The sequence below is a fragment of the Hypanus sabinus genome, chromosome 12, assembly GCF_030144855.1.
Source record: "Hypanus sabinus isolate sHypSab1 chromosome 12, sHypSab1.hap1, whole genome shotgun sequence".
Classification (NCBI taxonomy): domain Eukaryota; kingdom Metazoa; phylum Chordata; class Chondrichthyes; order Myliobatiformes; family Dasyatidae; genus Hypanus; species Hypanus sabinus.
The window spans coordinates 43968183-43994790 of record NC_082717.1 but is presented as its reverse complement, the minus strand read 5'-3'; positions in this window follow the sequence as shown (position 1 = coordinate 43994790).

The following is a 26608-nucleotide window of genomic DNA, read 5'->3' as shown; positions in this document are numbered from 1 at the left end:
GATAACTCAATTCATACTGCCCATATGAAACTCGAGTTGATTGGGTAGAAATTTGAGCAACTTTATTCCGGATATGAGATGCCCACATTTCAGAGGATTGAGCATTTGAGGAGCAATTCAAGTAGTTCTGTTGCTTTTGTGTTTTCCAAATATCCAGTGACTAATCAAAACCAAGTACATTTTTATCTTCCGCATTACGAAATGGCACAGTGGTGGATGCTGACTTGTGCTGAGAGATCCTGTGATTCTTTCTCGAGGATGGCATTTGAATTTGCACACTGGACCAATGGGTCAGATTGCTGAATTTGTATGAGGGCCTCCTTACAACATTATGAAAGGGATGCCACTAACGTTGATCCCTTTGATAAGGAAAAAGATTGTCGGAGGAAATTATCTGGCTTCTTGGGTTTGGCACTTCAGTTTGGTGGAGCTGGGAGCGGGGTAGTCTATTCCAGCCAGCCTCAACCCAGAGTAAGGTAACAGACTTCAGGGACTTGAGGCTTAATAACACTGGACTAAGTACTTTAAGGGCTAGTGTTCCCCTATGTACCATAAGTACAATTGGATTTCCCCACCTGACAGAGTGTTGGCATAAGTGGTATGTTGAGTACGGGTACAAGGTGAAAGGCAGATGGCAAGTGTGAGCAAAAATAGTATCCTGGGACAGCTGTGTCTATGCCAAATGGTGTTGTGAAGGTGGCACCTATTGGATGCTGAATAAGCAGTTCCTCTATGATTTCCACAGAGTGGTGCAGTTGATTTGTGGTTCTGTACATATGCCACTCCAGTGCCCCAGACGAGCACCTTGCCCATGCCTGTTGGTAAGAGAGCTATTACAAAGGAAGAAATGTTTTGAATGGTAGCCTTTTTCAGCATGGTGTGGGCAGACTGTCCCAGCAACTGATTTTGCTGGCCTTGGATTATCTGCTCACAAAGGAAGGTGGCACTTGTACTGTAATTGGTTAAGAATGCTGCGCCTACATTCCTGATGGGTCGGTGAACTTCACTCACCTGGTTGATCATCTCTGAGAGTCAGTGTACAAGCTTAAGTGGGGGTCCAGCTCATTAGCTATTGCACTCCAGGGTGGCGCTGGCAACCTTTTGGGTTGTAGGGAGGTTGGTGGACTACGTAATATACTGGGAGGTGACTGTTGAGTTTACTGTACTGGATATTATACTTTTATGTTTTGTTTGTAACATAGGGAGTTTGCAAGAGCCATACTAGTCTGAGGGTTAGATCATCATGTTCACAACTTTCGATGGGTGGAGTTTCCTGAGGGGGCATGGCTCATTCTGATTGTTGAAAGTCACTTCAGTCTTGATTAGTTAGTTTAGAAACTGCAGCTGCTTTTCTGATTGGGTAGCTGCCTGGTGTCCAGTTTCAAATATCCTAGGTATATCGAGAGTTTGTATAGGACATTTTTTTACCTCCCTTTGTTTAAGGCAAGCAATGCATATGCTCTACACAAGATTTTGGTTAATTATGTTTGTTAAATGTATGTTGGTTGAATATTCAGCTTTGTAGTTTGTGTAACTTGGGGAACATGAATGTTTGGTTGAATTTTTACTGTTTGTAAATAAATGGTTAGTATACTTATTCACAGTCAGGGTTTTCTGTCTTACTTGCAGGATCCGTGAACCTGACTCAATAATACACCCTATAATCCTAGACACTCCCACCATAGAAAACATCCTCTCTGCATCCTCTCCATCTAGGCCTTCCAACATTCAATAGGTTTCAATGAGATCCCACCACCACCCCCCCACCTCATTCTTCCAAGTTTCAGTGAGTAAAGGCCTAGGGTCATCACTTGCTCCTCATACAATAACACTTTCATTCCTGGAATGATTCTCTGAAACTTCTCAAATATCAACTCATCCTTTCTAAATAAGAGGCCTTCAACTGCTCACAATACTCCAAGTGAGGTCTCGGCAGTGTCTTATAAAGCCTCAGCATTACATCCTTACTTTTATATTCTAATCCACTTGAAATAAATGAGAATATTACATTTGCCTTCCTCACCACTGACTCAAACTGCAAATTAACCTTTCGGGAATCCCAAGTTCTTTTGCAACTCAGAATATTGAATTTTCTCCCATTTAAAAAATAGCCTCAGCTTTAATTCCTTCTACCAAAGTGCATGGTCATACACTTCCCAACACAGTATTCCATTTGCCACTTCCTTACCCATTCTGCTAATCTGTCCAAGACCTTCTGCACCCTCCCAGCTTCCTCAATACTACCTGCCTGTCCATCTGTTTTTATATCAACTGCAAACCTGGTCACAAAGCCATCAATTCCATCTTCCAAATCATTGACGTGGAGTGGTCCTGACACCAAGCCCTGCAGAACACCACTAGTCACCAGCAGCTAATCAGAAAGGTTTCCTTTTATTCTCACTCTTTGCCTCCTGCCAATTGGCCAATGCTCTATCTGTCCTAGGATTTTTCCTGTAATACCATTGGCTCTCACCTTGTTAAATAGACTCATGGGTGGCATCTTGTTGACGGCCTCCTAGGAATTTAAGTACTCAACATCCACCGATGCTTCTTTGTCTCTCCTGCGTGTTATTTCCTCAAATAATTCCAACAGATTTGTCAGGAAAGATTTTTCCTAAAGGAAACCATGGCTATTTTATCATGTGCCTCCAAGTACCCGAAAACACATCCTTAACGATGGACTCAATCATCCCTGTAACCACTGAAGTCAGGCAAACAGGCTGATAATTTCCTTTCTTCTGCCTTCTTCTCTTCTTTAAGAGTAGAGTGATATTTGCAATTGTCTGTTGCTCTGGAACCATTCAATAATCTAGTGATTCATGAAAGATCATTACTAATGCATCCATAGTTTCTTCAGCTACCTCTTTCAGAAGTCTTGGGTGTAGTCCATTTGGTCCCGGTCACTTACCTACCTTCAGATCTTTCACCTTCTCCCTAATATTAGCAACTCCAGTCACTCCTACCCCGACACTCTCTTTTTCTTTTTAAATCTTTTTATTGATTTTAAACAAACATAAATGAAACATTGAGTACAAAAAGCTTGAGAGTACATAATTAATAGGTTATGGTATAAATACAAATAGATGATAATCTATATATAATAACCTCCCAAACTCATAGTGGTTACAAAAAATGGAAAAAATAAGAAACCCCCCCAAAAAAACAAGAAAAAAAACCTAACCAACATGGGCCATTGCATTATATCAAATATACACAGTAGCGTCAATAACTCCGCACCTCCATCCAAATAATTAAAGATGATAAGAATAAGGTTTAGGAAAAGTCAGTTTAGCTCATATGAAAATGTTGAATAAATGGTATCCAAGTTTCTTCAAATTTAACTGAAGGGTCGAAGCCAACACTTCTAATTTTTTCTGAACTCAAACAAGAAATAGTTTGAGAAAACCACTGAAATATAGTTGGAGGGTTAATTGCTTTCCAGTTCAATAGGATAGATCTTCTAGCCATTCATGTAACAAATGCAATTATCCATCGAGCTGAGAGGGATAAACAACTGTTATCCACCATTGGTAAACTGAAAATTGCAGAAATAGGATGCGGTTGCAATTTGATATTCAGAACTGTTGAAATAATACCAAAAATATCTTTCCAATAATTTTGCAAACGGGGACAAGACCAAAACATGTGGGTCAATGAAGCAACTTTAGAATGACATCTGTCACAGGTTGGATTAACATGAGAATAAAATCAAGTGAGTTAGTCCTTGGACATGTGAGCCCTATGTACAACCTTAAATTGTATTAGGGCATGTTTAGCACAAATAGAAGAAGAATTAACAAATTGTAAAATTTTCTCCCACTGCTCTGTGTAAAGTTCTTTTTCCCATTCCTTCTTAATTTTTTTCTGATACTCATGGCTGTATTTTCATGATCATATTATAAATGATGGCTACTAAACCCTTCTGGAAAGGATTCAGAACCTCTCCAGCTATTAATATTCTCTCCTCTTTTAATCTTTATATATCTGGAAAAAACATTTGGTATCCTTTTTAAAAAATTTTGGCTAGCTTATCTTCATATTTCATCTTCTTCCCCCTTATGGCTTTTTAAATTGCCTTCTTTGGTTTTTAAGCTTTTTCTAATCTAACATCCAACTAATTTTTGCACCATTGTATGCCCTTTCTTTTGCTTTTACATTGGTTTTGACTTCCTTTGTCAGCCACAGTTGCATCATCCTGCCTTTAGAATACTTCTAATACTTCTATTTCTATCCTGTGCCTTCCAAATTGTTCTCAGAATCTTGAGTCATTGTTGCTATGCTGTCATCCCTGCTAGTGTTCCCTTCCAATCAACTTTGGCCAATTCTTCTCGCATGCCTCTGTAATTCTCTTTACTCCACTGTAATACTGATATATCTGACATTGGCTTCTCCTTCTCAAATTTGAGGGTGAATTCTATCTTCTTACGATCACTGTCTCCTAAGGGTTCTTTTACCTTAAACTCAGTAATCAAATCCAGTTTGTTACAAAACACCCAATCCAGAATAGCTGATCCCCTATGGGCTGAACCAGCAGCTGCTCTAAAAAGCAATCTTGTGGGCATTCTATAAATTCTCTCTCTTGGGATCCAGCGACAACCACATTTTCCCAATCCACCTGCATATTGAAATCCTCCATGACAATTGTAATGTTGCCCTTTTGATATGCGTTTTCTATCTCCCATTGTAATTTGTAGCCCACATCCAGGCTACAGTTTGGAGGCCTGTATATAACCCATCAGAGTCTTGTTACCCTTGCAGTTTCTCAACTCTCCCCACAATGATTCTACATCTTCTTATTCTATATCACCTCTTTCTAAGGATTTGAATTCATTTTTACCATCTCACCCCCTCTGTCTACCAGCCTGTCCATTCGAAACAATGTGTATCTTTATTCTGTATACTGCATGCATTCTAATATAAGACCTTCAGACCTGTATCCTTCACCCTGTTTGATTTTGTCCCCCTTTTACATTGCAACTCATATCACTGCTCTCAAGGATATTGGTCCCCCTTGGGTTCAGATGTAACTATTGCCCTTTTGTACTGGTCATTTCTTCCCCAAAAGTGATCCAAATGATCTAGAAATCTGAATCCCTTCTCCCTACACCAGCTTCTCAGACAGGCATTCATAGAACCATAGAACATTACAGCACAGAAACAGGCCTTTTGGCCCTTCTTGGCTGTGCCAAACCATTGTTCTGCCTAGTCTCACTGACCTGCACCTGGACCATATCCCTCCATACACCTCCCATCCACGTACCTGTCCAAGTTTTTCTTAAATGTTAAAAGTGAGCCCACATTTACCACTTCATCTGGCCGCTCATTTGACACTCCCACCAGTCTCTGTGTGAAGAAGCCCCCTCCCCCAATGTTAAACTTTTCATTTGCCAAATTATCCGATTCTTACCCTCACCAGAATCCAGTAATCCAGAGATTGCTACTCTGGAGGTCTTGCTGTTCAGCTTTCTACCTAGCTCCCTAAATTCTCACTTCAGGGCCTTTTCGCTTTTCCTACTTATATTGTTAGTGCCAATATGTACCAAGATTTCTGATTGCTTACACTCCCCCTTTAGAATGTCTTGGACCCAATCTGAGATGTTCCTGATCCTGGCACCTGCAAGGCAATATACCATCCAGCTGTTTCTATCGCATCCACAGAATTTTGTGACTGCTCCTCTACTTATGAAATCCCCTATCATTACTGCCATAGTGCCAGACTCGCTGCCAAAGTCTCAGTCGCTGTGATTCCCTGCCCCCCATAGGTTGCCCCCTAAGCAGCTTAGGGAGTGACTACCTCCTCGTAGCTCCATTGACATCTGCAGAGCAGTTTTTCAAATATATAACCTACCGTGTGGGCAGCACACAGGAAACCATGACTAGAACTTGCACCTCTCCTGCTGAAGCAAACAAAAACCTGCAGCTTTGCTGGTGAGCTGAACCCATTGGAATGAGCCGTATACAATCACAGTTATGGATCCCTCAATTGCCTCCATCTCTCATGGTGGTAGCCTGGGTTGCAGCCAAGCTCTCTCTGGTACACTCTATAATGCTGTCTGTCCATTTCTGCCCCTGTCTGCCCCTTTTTCTTTTTCCCTGCACCGTTTCCTGATAAATGGACTTTGAGAGTGCACCTGATTTTGTTATATGTCCACACCATCTCAGTTTCTTCTTCTTCTTTACTGTGGACAGTTGATCTTCTTAGTGTCTCATGTGCTGGCTGATGGTTCCTCATGCTTTGCAGAGCTGATGAGAAACAGCGAAGAGCCAGTCACAACAAAAATCAGTCAGTGGACAAGAACTAGAGACTGTCAAATGGTTCAGGTATCTTGGCACCATCATCGACCAAGGATCAAAACCTGAAGTCCTTGCAGGAACAGCGCAAATGACAGCAATGCTGGCTAAACTAAAACCTATCTGGAGAGACAATAACATTGCCCTCAGATCCAAGATGAAACTCCTGCATGCACTTGTGCTCTCCATCTCCTTGTATGCATGTGAATCATGGACTTTGACAGCAGAACTACAAAAGACCCAGGCAGTAGAAATGAGATGCTTCATATGGCTCCTCAGCCTCTTCTATACAGACAATGTCTCAAATGATGAAGTACAAAGAGCCATATAGAACTGAAAATAAGACTTGAAGCACTCTACGGATTTCTGAGTAACACTTTTTACTTAATCAGTGCTTTTGCTATGGACCATTTGTGACTTCAGTATGATGAAACATAATAAAAAGTCAAATGCAAATACTTATACATAGGGAATGTGCATATAAATCACACAATTACTTGCATCCGATAACCTGTCTGAGGTTCACAATGGGGTACAATTTTACCATGTAAACTTAAATTTATTTGCCCAACTCTAAGTGGCTATATATTACAACATATGAGGCCTTCCATTGGTTAGAATTGGCCATGGAGATTGTGTCCTAGCTGTCATACACAAGTCAGTATGTCAGCCAGGGTAGTACGATATGGAAAGCAAGCTGTTACCCATGCGGCAGGCTCCCCATGCCACCCAGCTGATGAATCCAAAGGAAAAGCAGAGACCAATACAGTTTGGCACCAACGGCATCACAGCAGTTGCTAATCAGCGCTGACCTTGCCATAGTGACTCCAGCTCCAGGTTTTTCCTATGGGCTTACTCCCAAACTAATAAGGCAGAGGAGGTTTAAGACCAGTTTTCCTTCTCCTACATGAGCTGCCAACCAAAGCTGATGAGCCCCATCTGCCCAAAACGATTGGTTTTAATTTGCCAGTAAACTGCCTTTCCCTTCTCCTGTCAGTGGAAACTGTTCCTCAGGGATTAATAGCTAAGCCACACATGAAGGCCAGGAGCTGGACTTGGTTGTCAGAAGCTATTTGAGACGCAGGCCATTGGGAGCATTTAATAAGTGGTGGGAACTTATCCGCACTACCTCCCACAGCTATGACAACCTCAAGGAACATAACTGCATCACTGAATTACGGCTGAAAGAATATTACATCTGGAAAGGATACATTTTGTACTAAAAGGACAAGCAGGAAGGCAGAGGGACTGCCATTGCTCTGTTGATAAAAAATGATATCAGAATTGATTGCAAAAGAACACTGGCAGGGATGACAGTAGAATATCAATGGCTGGAATTTCTGGAGGAAATTCAGAAGGCACAGGATATATACATCCCAAAGTGGAAGAAGGCAAGATAACACAACAGTGACTAACAAGAACAGTCAAGGCTAACATAAAAGCCAAAGAGAAAGCATATAATAGAGCAAAAATTAAGTGGGAAGTTAGAAGATTGGGAAGCTTTTAAAAACCAACAGAAGGCAAAAAAAAAAGTCATTAAGAAAGTAAAGATGGGATATGAAAGTCAGCTAGCCAGTAATATTAAAGAGTAACCAAAAGTTTCTCTAGATGTATAAAGTGTAAAAGTGAGGCAAGAGTAGATATCCGACTGCTGGAAAACAATGTTAGAGTTGCAGTAATTGGAGACAAGGAAATGGCGGATGAACTGAATCAGTATCTTGCATCAGTCTTCACTGTGTAAGTCACTAGCGGTATGGTGGAAGTTCCAGGAGTCAGGGGTCATTAAGTGTGTGAGGTTGCCATAACTAGAGAGAAGATTTTTGGGAAACTGAAAAAATGGTTCCAGAAGACTGGAAAATTTCAAATGGCATTCCACTCTTCAAGAAGGGACAGAGGCAGAAGAAAGGAAACTACAGGCCAGTAAGTCTGACCTCAGTGGTTGGGTGGATGCTAGAGTCAATTATTCAGATTGAAGTCTCGGGCACTTGGAAGCACATGATAAAACAGGCTGTAGACAGCACAATTTTCTCAAGGGAAAATCTTGCCTGACGTATCTGTTGGAATTCTTTGAAGAAATAACAAGCAGGATAGACAAAGGAGGATCAGTTGATGTTGTATACTTGGATTTTCAGACGGCCACACATGTTAAACAAGCTACAAGCCCATGGTATTATGGAAAAGATGCAAGCAAGGATAAAACGTTAGCTGACTGGCAGGAGGCAGAGTGAGAATAAAAGGAGTCCTTTTCTGATTGGCTGCCATTGACGAGCGGTGTTCTATGGGAGTCTGTTGGGAGTGAAGCGTATGATCATGCACTTTGGTAGAAAAAAATGAAAGGGTTGACTACTTTCTAAATGGAGAGAAAATACAAAAATCTGAAATGCAAAGGGACTTGTGAGTCCTTGTGCGGGAGTCCTGAAAGGTTAATTAACAGGTTGAGTCTGTGGTGAGGAAGGCAAATGCAGTGTTAGCACTCAATTCAAGAGGACTAGAATATAAAAACAAGAATGTACAGTTGAGACTTTATAAAGAACAGGTGAGGCCCCACTTGGAGTACAGTGAACAGTTTTGGGCCCCTTATCTTAGAAAGGATAAGCTGAAACTGGAAAGAGTTCAAAAGAGGTTCATGAAAATATTTTCAGGACTGAATGGCTTGTCATGTAAAGAGCTTTTGGTGTCTCTGGGCCTGTATTCACTGGAATTCAGAAGAATGAGGGGAGGCCTCATTGAAACCTATTGAGTGGTGAAAGGCCTTGATAGAGTGGATGAGGCGAGAATGTTTCCTATGTTGGGAGAGTCTAAAACCAGAGAACACAGCCTCAGAAGGGAAGTCCTTTTAAAAAGGAGATGGGGAGGAATTTTTTTAGCCAAGGAGTGGTGAATCTGTGGAATTCTTTGCCATAGGCAGCAATGGAGGCCGAGTCTTTATGAATATTTAAGGCAGGAGTTGATAGATTTGTGATCGGTCAGAGTATGAATGGATGCAGGAAAAATGCAGGAGATTGGGGCAGAGAAGAAAGTTGGATCAGCCATGATGAAATGGTGGAAAAGGCTTGATGGGCCAAATGGCCTAATTCTGCTACTATTTCTTATTTCAAGGGGAATAGAATATAAAACAAGGAGACAATGCTGAAGTTTATAAGACACTAGTCAAGTCACACTTGGAGCATTGTCAACAATTTTGGGCTCCTTATCTCAGAAAGGATGTATTGTCATTGGAGAGACTAGAGGAGGTTCACAAGTGTGATCCTAAGAATGAAGGGGTTAACATATGAGGAGCACTTGGCAGCTTTGGGCCTGTACTCACCGGAATTTAGAAGAATATATGAGGATCTCGTTGAAGCCTACTGAATGTTGAAAGGATGTGGATGTGGAGGAGATGTTCTCTCTGGTGGGGCACTGCCTCAAAATTGAGAGGTGACCTTTTAGAACAGTAGTGAGAAGGAAATTTTTTAGCCAAAGTGTGGTGAATCTGTGGAATGCTCTGCCACAGATTGCAGTAGAGGCCAAATCCATGGGTATATTCAAAGCAGAATTTGATAGATTCCTGATTGGTCAGGGCATCAAGGGATATCATGAGAGGGGTATGGGGTTGAATGGGATCGGGGATCAGCCATGATGAAATGGCAGAGTGGGCTTGACAGCTGAATGGCCCAATTCTGCTCCTATGTCCTATGGTCTTATAATTGCAATATTATTTCCTTCTCAAGGTGCATCTACATCTACTTATGCCAACACATAACTTGATGTCAACTGATGCCAAGGATTTATGGTAAGCGCCTGCCCTACATGAATTACTGGAAATGTTCTTCCATATCTCAATCACCAATCCATACCCACAAATACAATAAATTTTGAGATACTGGAAAACCAGAGCAACACTCACAAAATGCTGGAGGAGCTCAGCAGGTAAGGCAGCATCTATGGAAATTAATAAGCAGTTAATGTTTTGCAAATAAGAAACCAGAATAAGAAGGGAGGGGAAGAAGTACAAGCTAGATGACAATACGTGAATCCACGTTGGTGAGAGGTGGGGAGTGAATTAAGAAATTAGGAGGTGATAAGTCAAAAAGTTAAAGGGCTGGAGAATGATGAATCTGATAGGAGAGGAGAGAGGACCATGGGAGAAAAGGAAGGAGGAGGGATGCTGGGGTGGGGGGTGGAGAAGAAGTGGTAAAAGGGGGACAGAGAGGGGAATTGAAGAGGGAAGGAAAGGGAAGGGAGAAGAATTACCAGAAGCTGGTTGGATCAATGGTCATGCCATCAGATTGGAGACTACACAAACAGAATGTGAGGTGTTGCTCCTCCTCCACCAGTGGGCTCATCATGGCAGAAGTGGATACCATGAACGAACAAAGTGGAATATAAATGGGGATCGGAATTAAAATGGTTGGCCGCCAGGAAATTCTGATTTTTGTGCATTTAGAGAAGGTGCTTTATAAAGTGGTCTCCCAAACTATGTTGGCTCTCATTAATGTGGAGAAGGCCGCACTGAGAACAGCAGATATAGTAGACAACCGCAACAGATTTGCAGGTAGTATTCCCTCACCTGGAAGAATTGTTTGAGGCCCTGAATGGAGGTGAGGGAGGAAGTGAATAGACAGGTGTAGCACTTGCTTTTATTGTAGGGATAAGTGCCAGAGGAAGATTAGTGGAAGGGACGGATGGACAATAGAATCACAGAGGGAGTTATCCCTGTAGAAAGTGAAGAGTGGTGGAGGGGGGGGAAATAAAATGTATTTAGTGGTTGTGCTCTATTTAAGATGGTGGAAATTGCAGTGAATGATGTGTAGGATGCAAAAGCTCATGGGGCAGTAGGTGAGGACCAGAAGAACTCAATCCCTGTTTAAGAGGGCAGGAAGATGGGATGATGGTGGATGTTCTGCAGTTGACAGCAGTATCAGTACTGAAGGAAGGGAAACCCCATTCTTTTTCATGGCCATGGGCAGAGCAAAGATATAAGAGAATGCAGGTAAAGCTTTAGCTGCTTTCAACCTACAGATTTACATTTATATTCAATTCCCGTTTCAGGATTTGAAAGATCTCATTTACTATCAAAGAATGTATAAATTATACAACCTTGAGATTTGTCTGCTTACAGGCAGCCACAAAGCAAGAAACCTGAAAAACCCAATTTAAAAAAATAACACTCGATGCACAGAGAAAGGGAAAAATAAACTTCAGAGGAAAGTGATTCTTACTGGCACCAGTAGAGCATGACCAATTGTTGAAATGGTGGACAAACAGGAATCCACTATCCACACCATAACTGCACAAAACATCAGCTCACCTTTTTTTTCTGCCAATGAGTTTCTGAGGTTCCAAAATGGTTGGAATAACTTCCAAAGCTACTTGTAGGTTCTAGAAGTAGAAATATTTTGTGCAGGCATTTGGAGGAAATCACTTGTTACAACTACTAACAGCAAGTATTTTCTCACTTCTCCTGGAAAGTGACATTGTTCTCTTCAGAGTGTTCACTTCACCCTGATCCCCATTGCTGCAGCAAGAGAAAAGCTGCCAGAAGTTGCTTCCTTGACTCAAGATTTACCTGTGACCTTTATAACAGTCTTTAGTGTAACCCCCTGGGTCGCCTCAGGCTCGCTCAGATCGTTCTCGTCTAGGGGGAGCAGCCTTCGGCCCCGCCAAACTGGGTAATCAGCTGTGTGATGTCCCCGCCTCGCCCAAAAAACAGACAGTACACCATAAGCGATTAAATGAGTACAATTTATAAAGGTTACTATAACTAAGTGATTAATAACGATACAGTATATATGAAGAGAAAAAATAAAGAAAAGGCGCCAAACTTATCGAAGTCCAAACCACTTCATGCACAACTGTTGGAGCTCAATTACTGAAGTCTTCTGGCCACTATTCGATCCCCTCTGAAATCCTCGACTCACAGCTCAGGACCCCAAGTGGTCAACCAAGCACATCTAGCTTCATCCCCCCTCCTCAGAGTACCTCCTGGCCTCGGACCCCCGCTTGGGGTCCGTTCCTTGCCCAGCTTACAGCATTGCGTCCTCTCTCTCAACCCCCTTGCGCCGATCTGCCCAAAAGCCCGTCAACAAAATCTTACAGACTCAGAAGAACAAACATTAATCCCCATTTGGTTTACAAAGGAATACAATTCTCGTTATCAGTAAATTTTAACCCAAACAAGCTTCCAGCACTCTCTCGCAACAAAGGAGCATTCCTGCTTTTAACAAAACAAAGAAGCCCTTTCCCAACAGTAAAAAAGAAAAAAAGAAGAAACCCCTTTCACATTAGGAAGCATTATAAAAATAAAAGCAGAACATACTGGAAATGCTCGCCTTGTTTTTGGGAAATGGAACGGAGTTAATATTTCAAGTTGAAGACTTTCAACAGTACTGGGAAGGAAACCCAAGAAGGTTGTTAAGCTGCAGGTAATATATGGGAGAGCTGAATGTATCTCTGTTGTGGTAAAGCTGGGGCAAACTTGGGGATAAGTTTAGCTGACCAATGACAAAATGGGAGAAGTTCAAGAGTGAGAACGTAGACATAGGAACATAGATTATTCATGGACCACCCAGATTTGACAAAGGGCCTTCGATTTGAAACATGAGATTTAATCTCTTCTCACAGATGTGACCCCACCTGCTGAACATTTCTAGTGATCTTCTGCTTTTATTTCCAGCATCTGCAGTTGTTTGCTCTGATTTTCATTTAGGAGGAATTCTGCAGTGTTAAACACAAAGTTGAGGAATTTTGTAATGACTTCTGTGACTAAATACTTCAGTAAAGATGAGGGAAATGAGAAGTTGAGGCTTTTCTCCTTGGAACTGAGCAGATTAAATAGAGATTTAATTAAAAAAAAATATTCAAAGTACTCTGAGGAGTTCTGCCAAAATAACTAAGGAGAAATTGTTCCCATTTGCAGAAAAGTCAGTAACAAATGCATGCAGATTTTAAATACTTTAGAATACAATAGAATCAAAAAGAGAAATGAGATTTTTAGGTAAACTCTGTAATCTGGAATGTACTGCCTTTAAAGATGATGGGATTGGATTTAATAACAATGTCCTAAATTGAATTAGATATACAATTAAAAGAAAAAAGTACTGCCAGACTGTGGAAAGAATAGAGAATAGATCGAATTTAATAGCTTTTTCAATAAGCTGACACAGCCACATAGAGCCAAATATCTTTATTCTGGAAAGTATGACCCTACAATTCCATTTATTTCTTTCACTACTTTGCAAGCATTTTAAAATTCTTTCTATTGTTAAATAAACTGACTCCATGTTTGACCTCTTGTAAAATACTCAGCTGCACCTGCAGTCGCAAACTGACACCTTATTTCATCTGATTTCATTATTAGTCCTTGAAAATGTAAAAGGCATTTTCATTTCACCCTCAATTTGTTCTTTTTTTTCTTGAAAGATTGGAATAATCAGTGCCATGTGCAACATAGATGAATAGGTCTATGGTACGATCTCAATTCCTTCTTTCATAGTATAATTTTACGTGATAATTTCTGCAAAATTTAGTGAACAGTATACTTCTACAATTTTTACAATTTTGTATGACAAAACATTCCACTTTAAATCACAAATACATACACTGAATTTTATACTGTGTATTTGCTGATTTTAGTAGCTCAGCCTAAAACAGCCTGTGGCATTTCCAGTAACCCTTGAAAGGAAAAGTAGAAAAAAAACTTCAAAGCACAGCCTGAATAAGAAACAGCAGAGCTCAATCCATAAGTTGCTGACTTCGCAGTATGCAATGTTTCCAACTGTAAGGTTAAAAAAAAGTGAAAACATAATTTATCCACACTGTAATTTATGCATGGCACCATGAATGTGTGCTCATGATTGAAATTTGCTTTGTCACACAAATCTAGCCAGTAGTGATTAATTTTTTAAAAATGTCAAAAGCATGGTCTCAAATAAATCGCAGTCAAAGCCAGCCCCCTAAAAAATGTAATAAACAGCAAGAAATTGGAACCTAAGACTCCCTATTAGCATATTTTCTTACATGCGAAGTTATGTACAAGAAAATATACGCTACCTGTTCTGCTTTGCACATTGAATCTGTATCACCTAGATATTTTTACACTGAAGGCAGCACTTCACAGAGTGATCAATGAGTTGATAATTATTTTTCATCCCATTTGTTTTTCTTTTAAATAACATCAACTCCTTGTTTCTATTGGATTGGAATTGACATTGTTCCTGTTTCAGCAATTAGAATGCAAAACCCTCACCTTTAGGAATATATATGAAACTGACTTAATAATCTCGCTAAGGATGGTAAATTAAGTTATGAACACTGATAAGCAAATATTGATGAACTCTAATTAGTTCTGAGTCACTGTGACCAAAGAAATGCCATCTTGAAATCATCTACCTTCTAAAAGGAACAAACAAATTTGGAGATATTCTAGAATTTTGGTAGCTGAGAAGCACTTGCAAAATATTGTCCCTGGTGATTGAACATACTTGCTGGAGTATGTAATATGTATAAAAACAAAAATCTCAGTGGACTGTTTTTGGTAAATGTTACAGTTTAACACATGGCTTCTTGCATCTGCAGTATATATCTGGTATAACATTTAATTTATTAATATGATTAATGTGTTAATTTCAAATGAACATTCAAATCCAGAACGATTCACCAAATTGAATGTGGCAACCATTATAGTTTGAAGAAGAAAGCACAGCAGTATATTAATACCATTTACAAATTGCGCAATAATCTTCTTCACCTTTATTTAGATCATTTTATGGTCTGTTTCACATCTGCAAAAGATGTGCAATTACATGGAGGAAAAGTCCTTTGATGGACTGAATCTTGCTGAAGATGTCTAAAACAACAGTATTATCAACAAAACAATCCAGACCTAAACAATCTAATAATGCTACAAGTAACAATAAAAGAATGAGTAGAAGGGCTTTTGTTTTCTTCTCTTCACTGCCCCCCCTCCCCGATTTATAGACTATCCTTTTCAATTAACTGAAGCATAAAAGTTTTATAAACCTGGTAATTGGAAAGCTCCTAATATAACTGCATTCTCAAGTTGCTTCAAATTCCTTACCATCCACAGAAATAAAGTGTAACTAAAAGGTCAAACTGAAGCACTTAATAAGAGGAATTTAATTATTCTTCTAATGCAATAGACATCATGTTCAGTGACAAAAGTAATTTTCAAAATACCGTTAGTGAACATAGCCATTTTGTGAGAAATATTTTTTCATTGTTATGAGGATCATTGTTGCACTTGAAGTAACAAAACTTCACTGTGAATCCAAGATAGAGATCAGAATGTCATATCATTTTTCATTTCAGAACTGAGTCACGATCTTTTAGAAGTGTTAATATAATATAAAGCACCAAAGTCATTGCATCTCAAATACCAAACTGGCATTATCCACATTATCCAACAAAACAAGATTAAAGAATATTGATTCAAATGGAAAACAATAGTTTTCTCAACCCTGTCTTTCTCTGTTCCCTGCAACCCCTCTTATGACAGCAAGCTGATAATAAGGAGGACTTGATCATGTTTAGGAATTGGCACACCATGCAGAAATCTACCTAACTAATTTATAGGCAATGTACAATCCAAAAAAAAAGGCCCTCTAACCTGTCCAAAATCAGTTCATTGCTTGGCAAACTGCTGTGTTTTCACAGCAAACTTTCTATTCAAAGAACTTAAAGTAACTTGTTCTCAGCTGTAATCGAACATTCAGCCATATTCATTTTTATGTTAATAAGTTGCTAGAATATGCGTGTAATTTAGCAGTGACATTATGAAAAATAGGTGAAAGCAATGATAGGAAAAGAGACCAAATTTGAAAATGCTAGGATATACATACACTGAAGGCTACTTATAATAAGATTTTCTTAACATCTGAAAGGAAAGGTATGTTTTTACAGACAGGAAGCTAGCTGTGCAAACAGCATTTTTGCAGAGGATGTGAATGAGACTGTTGACAAATAATATGAAGGCAATTTCATATTTGTCTGGACAGTCTTAGGAGAAAAATCACATTTTAATTAGTATTCAGCTTATTTCAATGATAACTAAGTTTTTTAGTTGGAAAAGCAAAATGAACCTGAGGCCTTCCAGAATGACTCCTGAAGAATGAAGCCAAACCTTCTGGTATTAAATTGAAGGGAAATATTTGAGCATTTGAGCAGGCCAGGCAGCATCTATAGGAAGAAGTACAGTTGATGTTTTGGGCTGAGACCCTTCATCAGGACTGGCCCGAAAAGTTGACTGTACTTCTTCCTATAGATGCCGCCTGGCCTCTTGTGTTATCTATAGGTCCTGCAGAAGGGTCTCGGCCTGAAACGTCGACGGTGCTTCTTCCTATAGATGCTGCCTGGCCTGCTGTGTTCCACCAGCATTTTGTGTGTGTTGTAGCAAGAATCAGCATGCACTTTCAATAAGCTAAATGGTTCCTACAACTGGAATATACTGTATGCATCCATAAGTCCCACATCATTGTGGACATATTCTATCATATATTCTATGTGTGAAATTACTGTAATATTGTAGCATAATATTATTGTCATAATATCAATAATATTGAGAAACAAGAGACTGCAGATGCTGGAATCCAGAACAAATAAAACAGATAGCTGTAGGAGCACAGTCGATCAGGCAAAGGAATTGTCAATGTTGCAGGTCAAGACCCTGTATTAATATTTTTAGCAAAAATAAATTAACAAGTATATTCTGATGGTCAGTGATGGTAATTATGATTTCCATTTCATTACTTGCAGATTCTAGGTTTCCACTGATGGTTTCAGGATTGAAATCTGAATATTTTAACTTTCTTACTGAGAAACTGTAGGTATTTTTATTTGCCCATTTAATTAACATATTAAGCTTTTGTCACCATTTATAGCTCAGTTTTTAATAGGTCAGAGAAACACATGAGGTGTGAGGAAGACCAATAGGGTTGCAGAGTACTGCAGCATGGAAACAGGATCTTAAGCCCATCAAGTTTGCACCACCCATCAAATGGCATCTAATTTCATCCTAAACTAATCTCATTTTATCCCCATTCCACATCTCACCTGTTAGGCGGGGTGCAATAAGAAATTAGATGGATGGAATACTGCCAGAGATGCACTAGGTGTTCAAAACAAAGGTACAATGACCAGATCCAATGTTAGAAACTTGTTGGAGAAATATTGCTCCAAAACACTGCCTTACATCTAGGGTCAATGCACATCTCAGACATTGTTGGACCTTTCTTAATACCATTTCTCCAACTGCCTAACCTGCCATTCTCTAACTCCCAGGATGTGGGATAGATTCCACCAAATTCTCCCTGATCAATATCGTCGCACTATTCTCAAAGGCAACAGCAATTTTAAATGTGAAAGAAGTATAAAAATGCAAAACAGTATAAAGATATTAAATTAATATTCTGAGAAAGTCATTATTTATGGAGACAAAGCATTTAGAAGCTGGATTCCAGAAAACTCCTGACCTGTAGCACAGCATAAGATAGCTCTACTCACAAATTGAGAGCAAAGAAGCATTCAAAAATAAAATACTACATACAATTCAATCCATGTATTAAAATAATATATTATAAGTGGACAGATGTCCAGTTGTTACAGAAAGTACAAAGCTTAAGGAATGTTGAATAATTCATATGTATTATTTTCATCATCAGGACATTGATATTAGTGGTAATGCAACTCTCCAATTTATATTCTTTTATCATGATCAATTAAAATTAACCAAAGTTAAAACTGGAAGTAAAATTCAAACACTATGCTAACTGACAAGATATTTTTATTAAAAGGCTTGTAAAAATTTTCTGTTTTATTAGCCACAATACCAGCCCATTCATTTTATACAGATTGTGCGTCAGCTTGATTAATTTGAAACTGTACTGTGGGATGACTTTTATTTTTGAAAACCACATACATATAATGTTGGTAAAGTAACAAGTAACTGTAAAATCAAGGAATAAATGTATTTATATACATAATCCTTGATTTCTTGAACTGTTTTGAAATAATAACAAGCACTAAAATATTTTTTAAATTGAAAATTGGATTTGAAGATGCTTCTGTTACCTTGCCAGCTCCATCTCATCTTTGATTTTCATGCTTACCTATTCTGAATGAGAAAACATACCCTACAGAAGAATCCTGCCCTAAAAGATCAAAAAATTCATACCAGGGCTTTTAAAACAGAAAAAGTCTGGTGGAAAGGATCCACTAAAGATATCTCTGCTACTTGTTCTGACAAGAACATACAGTTCCAAGCAAGTGGAATCTATTCTTTGAGAATGGGAGTATTGTGTGAAGGCTTTATACAATAACGTCAGGTTCAGCATCGCTATATTAACCCAAGCAATATTCCATTTTTAAACAGATTAGAGTTCAATACAACGTCATAGGATTTGATGTGAATGGGCAGAATGAATTAATTCCATGATCTGATAGCCTCAGTAAGAAAATTTTGCTCTTTGGGAGCACATCAAGAAATATCATAAATTCCTATTAAAACAAAATGATTGCAAATTATAGGTACAAGACAAAGATTTTTTATAATTTACAAGCTTTACTGCCACCTGATATACACTAAAATAATGCATTTGAACTCTCATTACTTCAAATCCTAGATTTACTGGTTTTCTAACATTATTTCACATAATATTTCTTGTTCTACTTACAACATAAAAACATTGCAAGGTGAAGTTTTCACACTCAGCTGAGTGTCTTGACTCTTTTTCAATTAACCTTGGGAACTGGGGACTGATCTTCTCAGGCTTTACTAACAACAGAGACTCACCAGTCAGAAGTAGGGATTGCAAAATCAATCACATTGCCTCATACAGCTGATCACTTTATTGCTGTGAACAAAGTGTAGACGTTTTTAGGGCAATGATGTCAAATTGAAGTTTCAATATATTCTTCAAAGGATCCAAATAAATTATTTGACCTTCTTCTTGCTTTTTTTTTTGGACAACAGCGCTTTTTGTCTATTTTACCCGATTATACTAGTGTAGACAAATTGGCCTAGAGATTAGGGACAATATATATCAATCTGGATTGAAGATTGTTTAATGATCAGAAAAGTGGGATGAAAGGGATTCTTTTTGGGCTGGTAGGTTGTAACTTGTGCATTGTCACATAGATAAGTCTATGAGCTTCAATATATATCATTAGATAAGCAACTAGTGCATTGTATCCAAGACTACTGATAATATCAAATTAAACATGAAGGTAATCTGGGAAGAGTTTGCAAAGTGATTGAAGGAGGTTATATAACTGAAAAAGAAGGGGTATATTGAATATTACATTTGGAAACACAAAAATTTTTAAGATTATAAAAGGCTTTTTCAATTACTATTGCTTTTCAATTGTCTTTGTACATGAATTATAGAAGGTTAACACATAGATCAGACAAATAGTTTGGATATCAAATTGAACTATCTTTCTCTGCAGTAGTGTTGGAGTTTAAGCACAATCTAGTCTTGCTTGAATTACTAAGTGTGGAAGTGTGAACCATTCTACTCAGAGTAAAATATATGTGCATTAGCTGGGATATAACTAAAGGATTTGCCAGCCTTATCCCTGGATTGAAAGAATTGTTCTAAGAGGGAAGATAAAGAGGAATAAGAAGCTATTTTATTCATTGAAAAACATAACATTTTTGAGGGTTAATAGGATATGTTATGTTACTATGGCTAATACAGATTTTAGGATCATGGTTTCTGGATAAAGGTTCAACTGTTTGCATGGAGTTGTAAAATTTCCCACTCAGAGAATTCTGGATGTTTAAGTATCTCCACATGTAAGGGTTGCAAACACCGAATCAATGAATATTTTCAAAACTGAGATTAATTAGGCACAAAGAGTAGTAAAAGATGGAGGGTTATGAATGGAAAATTGGGTAGAAGAAGAAGACCAAATTTAAAGTTTTAGACTGAAGATACCATGCATTGTATATCTGCTCCTGTTTTCTTAAACTATCTTAGAAAATATTCCTCTTTACAATAAGCAGAAACTTTATATTTTTCCATTTCACATTACTGTACCTTATTGATTGATTCATTTAATGCTATATATTTATTGCATGCATTTCAAAGCATTGCAGAACAAAGGATATTTTATGCAGCTTTCTCACATCCACTCTCTTAGATTCAGCAATCAAAATGCTGGAGTGTGAATACATTGGAGGGTTCTAATGAATTGTAAAAAGAATAGCAGATCCTGTTGCACTCAAAGAAAATGTTGCAGTTTTACCACATACATTTGTATATTCCCATCTCTGAGCACACATTACCTCTCTATGCTGGCCATCTTTCAACCTGAAACATCAACACCTCCTTTCCTCCCACAGATGCTGCTCGACCTGTAGGCTATTTATTAACTTCCTCAGACATGAGAATGTCCTTGAAAAAAACAGAATACCATATTTTTTGAAGCTGTATAAATTTCTGGGGACTAATTTGCAGACAAATTACATATATCACAGGAATTCTTTTTAACTGAACTTTGGAATGAACTGCTGCCCAATTGTATCAGTATTGCCAGATACCATATGTGCAAATACCATTTAAGGATCAAGAATCAGCTTAACTTGCCATGTACATTTATATATAGAAAAAATGTGCTGAGGTGTGTTGTTATGACATACAAAAAAAATCATTCAAAGAAGTTACAAAGAATAAAGAGTTATATAAAAATAATGTTAAAGTATGGATATAGTTCAATGATACCATTTAATATCAGAGAATTTATACTGTATACAACCTGAAATTCTTACTCTTCACAGACAGCCAGAGAACAGAAAAAAATCCAAAGAATGAATGACAGAAGTTGTTAGAAGCCCCAAGTCTCCTTCCTTTCTCCCACACACAGGCAGCAGCAAGAGTATCAACCCTCCCCCCACTTGGTCCAGCAAAAACATCAACCTCCCACCGCCCACCATGCAAGCAATAGCAAAGCCGCCAGAGACCATGATCTAGAGTCTATCCCAGCACTTTGACCTTATAGAATTAAATGTGCATAAATACATAAGTCCTATCATGGATTTACAATGTAAATGTAATACAATTTATTAGATAGAGGGTGAGGGAGGTAGTGAAGTAGAATGATTGGTCAGACTAACTGCCCTTGGAAGAAACTTTTAAGATGGCATGAATTTTTTGTTTTAATACCACTTTCCAGAAAGGGGCTATTTGAAAAGGCAGTTTGTTGGGTGGGTAGTGTCTGCAATGATATTTCAGCCTGCTTCTTCATCCCGGACACATACAAGTCCTGCAGCAATGGTAGACGGCAGCCAACGACCTTTTCAGTTGACCTGATTGTTTGCTGTAGTTTACAAATATTGCGAGAGGATGCTGCATCAAACCAGACAGTAACGGCTGAGGTGAGAAGGATTTCTATGATGGCAGTTTACAATTACACCATTATCTTCTGGAGAAGAATGGAATTTATCTACTGCCACTTGAAATACACCCTCTGCTAAGCCTTTATGTTAATGAAAGATATATGTTTCTCCTACCTGAGGTCCTCTGAAAAAATGATGCCTGGGAGCCTGAGTGTAGAAACGGTGCTGTGAGCAAAGTTGTTAAAGGTGAGTGCATAGAGAGGAGACACATTTCTCCAGAAGTCAATACACATCTCCATGGTTTTGGGGTCATTCAGTGGAGTTTTGGGTAGCTCTTGCCCGCTTGTATTAATTTTCTCGCAGAAATGGAGGTGTTGACTTCATGAGGCAAAGAATTTTTGTCAGATGCTTAAAAAGGCAAATTATGTAAGGATACAGTCCTAATGCAGACAAATGGCATGAGTATATGTGGGAAAAGGGTCAGCATGGGCCTCTATCTCTACTATATGACTATGACAGATAATTCCATAGAAATAAGATTTCATTCAATCAAGTAGACTTGTTAGTCATAGGAGCAAGCTACTTATGCTTAAATGGTTTCAGAATTTACTTTCCACATCAGGCTCAACAAATCCTAATCCAAATGTACCTTCCTGATGTATTGATCCAGCTACACCAGAAATGTCACTTGGATTGAAGGCCACCCTCCAGTGCTCCCTATGTGGAGTCTGTATGCTTCTCCTTTGACTGTGTGGATTTCCCCCAGGTAATCAACTTTTCTCTAAAATCCCAAAGAGATGGTGGCAGATTAACTGGCTGCTGTGAATTGCCCTCAGTGTGAGATGCAGGTGACTCAGGGATTGTGGTTGATCGTATAAGAGAGAATAGATTCCAGTGAAATAAATGAGGAACAGGATTGATGGGGATTCTCTGTTAGCAGGCATAGATACGATGTGTCAAATGGCCTCAAATACTATTACAAAAATAAATACCGCAAAGTATAAAATCTAATTATTCACTTCATTTATTATATGTGATCGATTCTAAATTCTAACTTATCATTCAATAAAGATGTGTGTTTTAATTTTTTTCTGATTTATTAGTTAATATATTTATGTCCTTTATGGCCACCCGTTATTGGTGCAAGTTGTCTTCCTGAACTTGATGTTATAAAGATACTAAGTCATCAAAAGTGATCTTTATATTTTACTGTTAATAAAAGGAATTAAGTTTTAGGTTACCTTTTCACAAATACCTATCATTCCCTTGTTATAGATCTATATAAGTTGTACCATAAGGATCTAGCAATATAGCTCAACCATAGCTGATCTGAAGTAATACATGATGTCAAGGCAGAGTTTACAGTATAAAAACATCATACATTTGAGATTCAGCACAGTAACAGGCCCTTCTGGCCTAATGAGCCTGTTCTGCCCAATTACACCCATGTGACCCATTAACCTACTAACCCATACATCTTTGGAATGGATGAATAGTACAAACACTTGACAAAGGCAGAATTGAACCCAAACACTGGTGCTGTAATAGTGTGATGCTGGACTACTATGCTACTGTACCACCCCATATTTGTGAGACTGGAAATAAGTAATCGATTCATTCCTGCAATTGAATAGCACATTTACAAATGGACGTCTACCTACCGACTGCAAGTAAGGACTCAAAAAGGACTAAAACTAATGATGAAGTGCCTACTTGAGGAGACCAAAAAAGAATTAAGAAAAAAATGCATGAAACCAAACAATACATCCATAAAAATATAAGAAGGTTTTAAAAAAAGCTCTGTTATTTATGATCCAGGGCGTGAAACTGAAAATTCAGTACTAAAACTCCAAAGGTAATATTCAAAAAGGAATGGAGCAAGTTACAAAATGCAATCATGAATGGCAGCAAAGTGTCATTATGTAGATGACATCGGGAAACGTCTTGATTGATTATACTAACAGGTGAATGATCTTTTCCCTTCTCCAGCTCTGTATCACTTTCGCCAATCACCTTTCCAGCTCTTAGCTTCATCCCACCCCCTCCGGTCTTCTCCTATCATTTCGCATTTTCCCCTCTCCCTACTACTTTCAAAACTCTTACTATCTTTCCTTTCAGTTAGTCCTGACAAAGAGTCTCAGCTGGAAACGTCGACAGTGCTTCTCCCTACAGATGCTGCCTGGCCTGCTGTGTTCCACCAGCATTTTGTGTGTGTTGTTAGTGAATAGGACCTGCAGCTATGGAAGTTTTAAAAAACTATATAGTAAAAAATGCAATAGCTGCTGTGAAAAGTAAATGTAAATGTGGCCAACGCACTAAAAATGCTGGAGGAACTCAGCAGGCTAGGCAGCATCTATGGAAAAACAACAATGTTTTGGGCTGAAATCCTCCAACAGGACTGGAGAATAAAAGCTCAGGAGTCGATTTAAAAGGTGAGGGGAAGGGAGAGAGAAATATCAGGTGATAGATGAAACTTAGAGATGAACTAAAGAGCTGGAAGGTTGATTGGCAAAAGAAGAAAAAAGGAGGAGCACCAGAGGAAGCTATGATCGAGCAAGGAGATAAGGTGAGAGTGGGAAAAGGGTATGGGAAATAGTGGGGAGTGGAGATGGGAGGCATTACCAGAAGTTTGAGAAATTGATCTCATGCCATTAAGTTGGAGGCTACCTAAATGAAATATATAACGTTGCTCCTCCAACTAAAGTGTGGTCTCATCATGACAGTGGAGGAGGCCATGCATGGGCATATCAGAATGGGAATGGGAAGTGGAATTAAAATGGGTAGCTACCGGGAGATCCTAATTTTTCTGGCCAACGGAGCACAGACGCTTGGTGAAGCAGTCTCTCAACTTATATTGGGTCTCACTGATATACATCAGGAGCACAGTACACAGTATCTGACCCAACAGACTCTCAGGTCGCCTCACTGTAAGGACTGTTTAGGGTCCTGAATGGTAGTGAGGGAGGAGGTGTAGGGGCAGCTCTTTACTTAATCCCTCCCCCTCCAAGTTTCACCTATCACCTGGTGTTTCTCTCTCCCCTCCCCCCCCCCCACCTTTGAAATTTACTCTTTGGCTTATTTTCTGCAGTCCTGTTGGAGAAAACATTGGCTCAAAACATCAACTGTATCTTTTTCCACAGATGCTGCCTGACCTGCTGAGTTACTCCAGCATTTTGCTTTTGTGTGTTGCTCAGATTTCCAGCATCTGAAGATCTTCTCTTGCTTGTAAATGTGACCTAGCAGTGTCACAGTTAGCTCAATGCTTCAGCACTGGCTGTAAAATTTGTGTTAGATTAATGTCACTGTCTGTAAGGAGTTTGTACTTTCACCCCAGGACTGAGTGGGCTTCTTCTAGGAGCTCCAGTTTCCTCCCATTTCCAAAGACACATGGCTAGGCTTAGTTTTAATGAGTTGTGGGCATGCTTTGTTTGCACCGGAAATGTAGCCACACTTGTGGACTGACCTTGCTGATCTGATTTGACACAAAATGATGTATTTCACTATATGTTTCAATGTAAATCTGATGAATAAAGCTAATCTTTCTTTCAACACAATGGATATAACAAACTGTTTGATTTCAAAATATAAAGTAGGTGGCATTCTTTAATTACCTTATTACTAAATCATTTTAATCCCATATGACACAAGCTCTTGGAGAAAACTCTGGCAAAGGAGTGATTAAAATATTCATTAGGGCATCCAGATGCAAGATTGTTGGGTACAGGACATTCCAATTCCAACATCAGATGTGCTAAAACAGAATGTGCTGCTCAATGATATTTCAAACATCACCAGGATGGTACAGTAAATACATCTTTTATCTATCTCTACATTTTCAAGAATTGAAAAATAAATATCCCTGTGAACTGATAAATCTTACAAATGAAAGAACTTCAATTACGTGAAACAAAACTGAAACACATTCTTAACAAAAGCCGCATTTGACAGCAGAAAATTCTCTTGGCAAAAAAAATAACATGTGCATCTGTCTGCTTCTGATTCCAAAATTTTAAGTACAGAATTCAAAGTTCAGGAATGCAGTTAAGACCCAAAATCAACACCATTCGCGATAGAATGCTCAGCTCTTTAGGTGTAAAATTTGGATGTGTGTATTCTTTCAAGTAGTTGTTAAGAGGCTATGGCCTGTGATAAACAATGTTGCCACCCCACAAACCCCAGCAGAGGTTCACCGGGATATTGCCTATATTACAGGTTAGTAGCTGTAAGGATATTTTGGACAAACTTGGTTCATTTTCTCTGATTTTAGTCAGTAATTTTATAAAGATATACATTACACGATTTATAAGATGCATAGATAGGGTAGATGGTGAGATTATTCCCCAGAGTAGAAATGTCAAAATTAAAGTGTAACAGTTTAAGACTGGAAGAGTAAAGTTTAAAAGAATTTATGATTTTTTTTACACACAGAAAGTGGTATTTGCCTGGAATTCACTATCACTAGAGGTGTTAGAAACACATACGATGGTAATCTTTAAGAGACATTTTTACAGACAGCTGAGTAGGCTGGGAATTGAGGAATACAGGGCATCTGGAAGCAGATGGAATTAGCTAGATAAGCATCCTGATCAGCACACACCTGTTAGGCATAAGATCTGGTTCCTGTGCTGTACTGTCAAATGTTCTTGAGTGCAATTTGGTTGAAAGAGCTAGTTCTTAAAAAAACTACAAATTCAGTCTATAAAGTATAGGCTTTGTTAAGCAAAGCAGAACATTCTGTGAAGCTATTACTTGAATTTTAATCATGCAAATTAAATTGCAGTGTACAAAACTTTATTATTAATACATTTAATTTCAACATGATATCAAGCACGTTAATGCATAAATAAAGCTATTAAATTAAATGCCATTTTGCAGCAATAAATTAATCAATTGCACAATGTAGTGCACATTTTTGTCCCTTACCCTAGTTGGCCATCCATGCGGGACCCTAGACCTCAGTAAGCTGATTACTCCACAGTACTC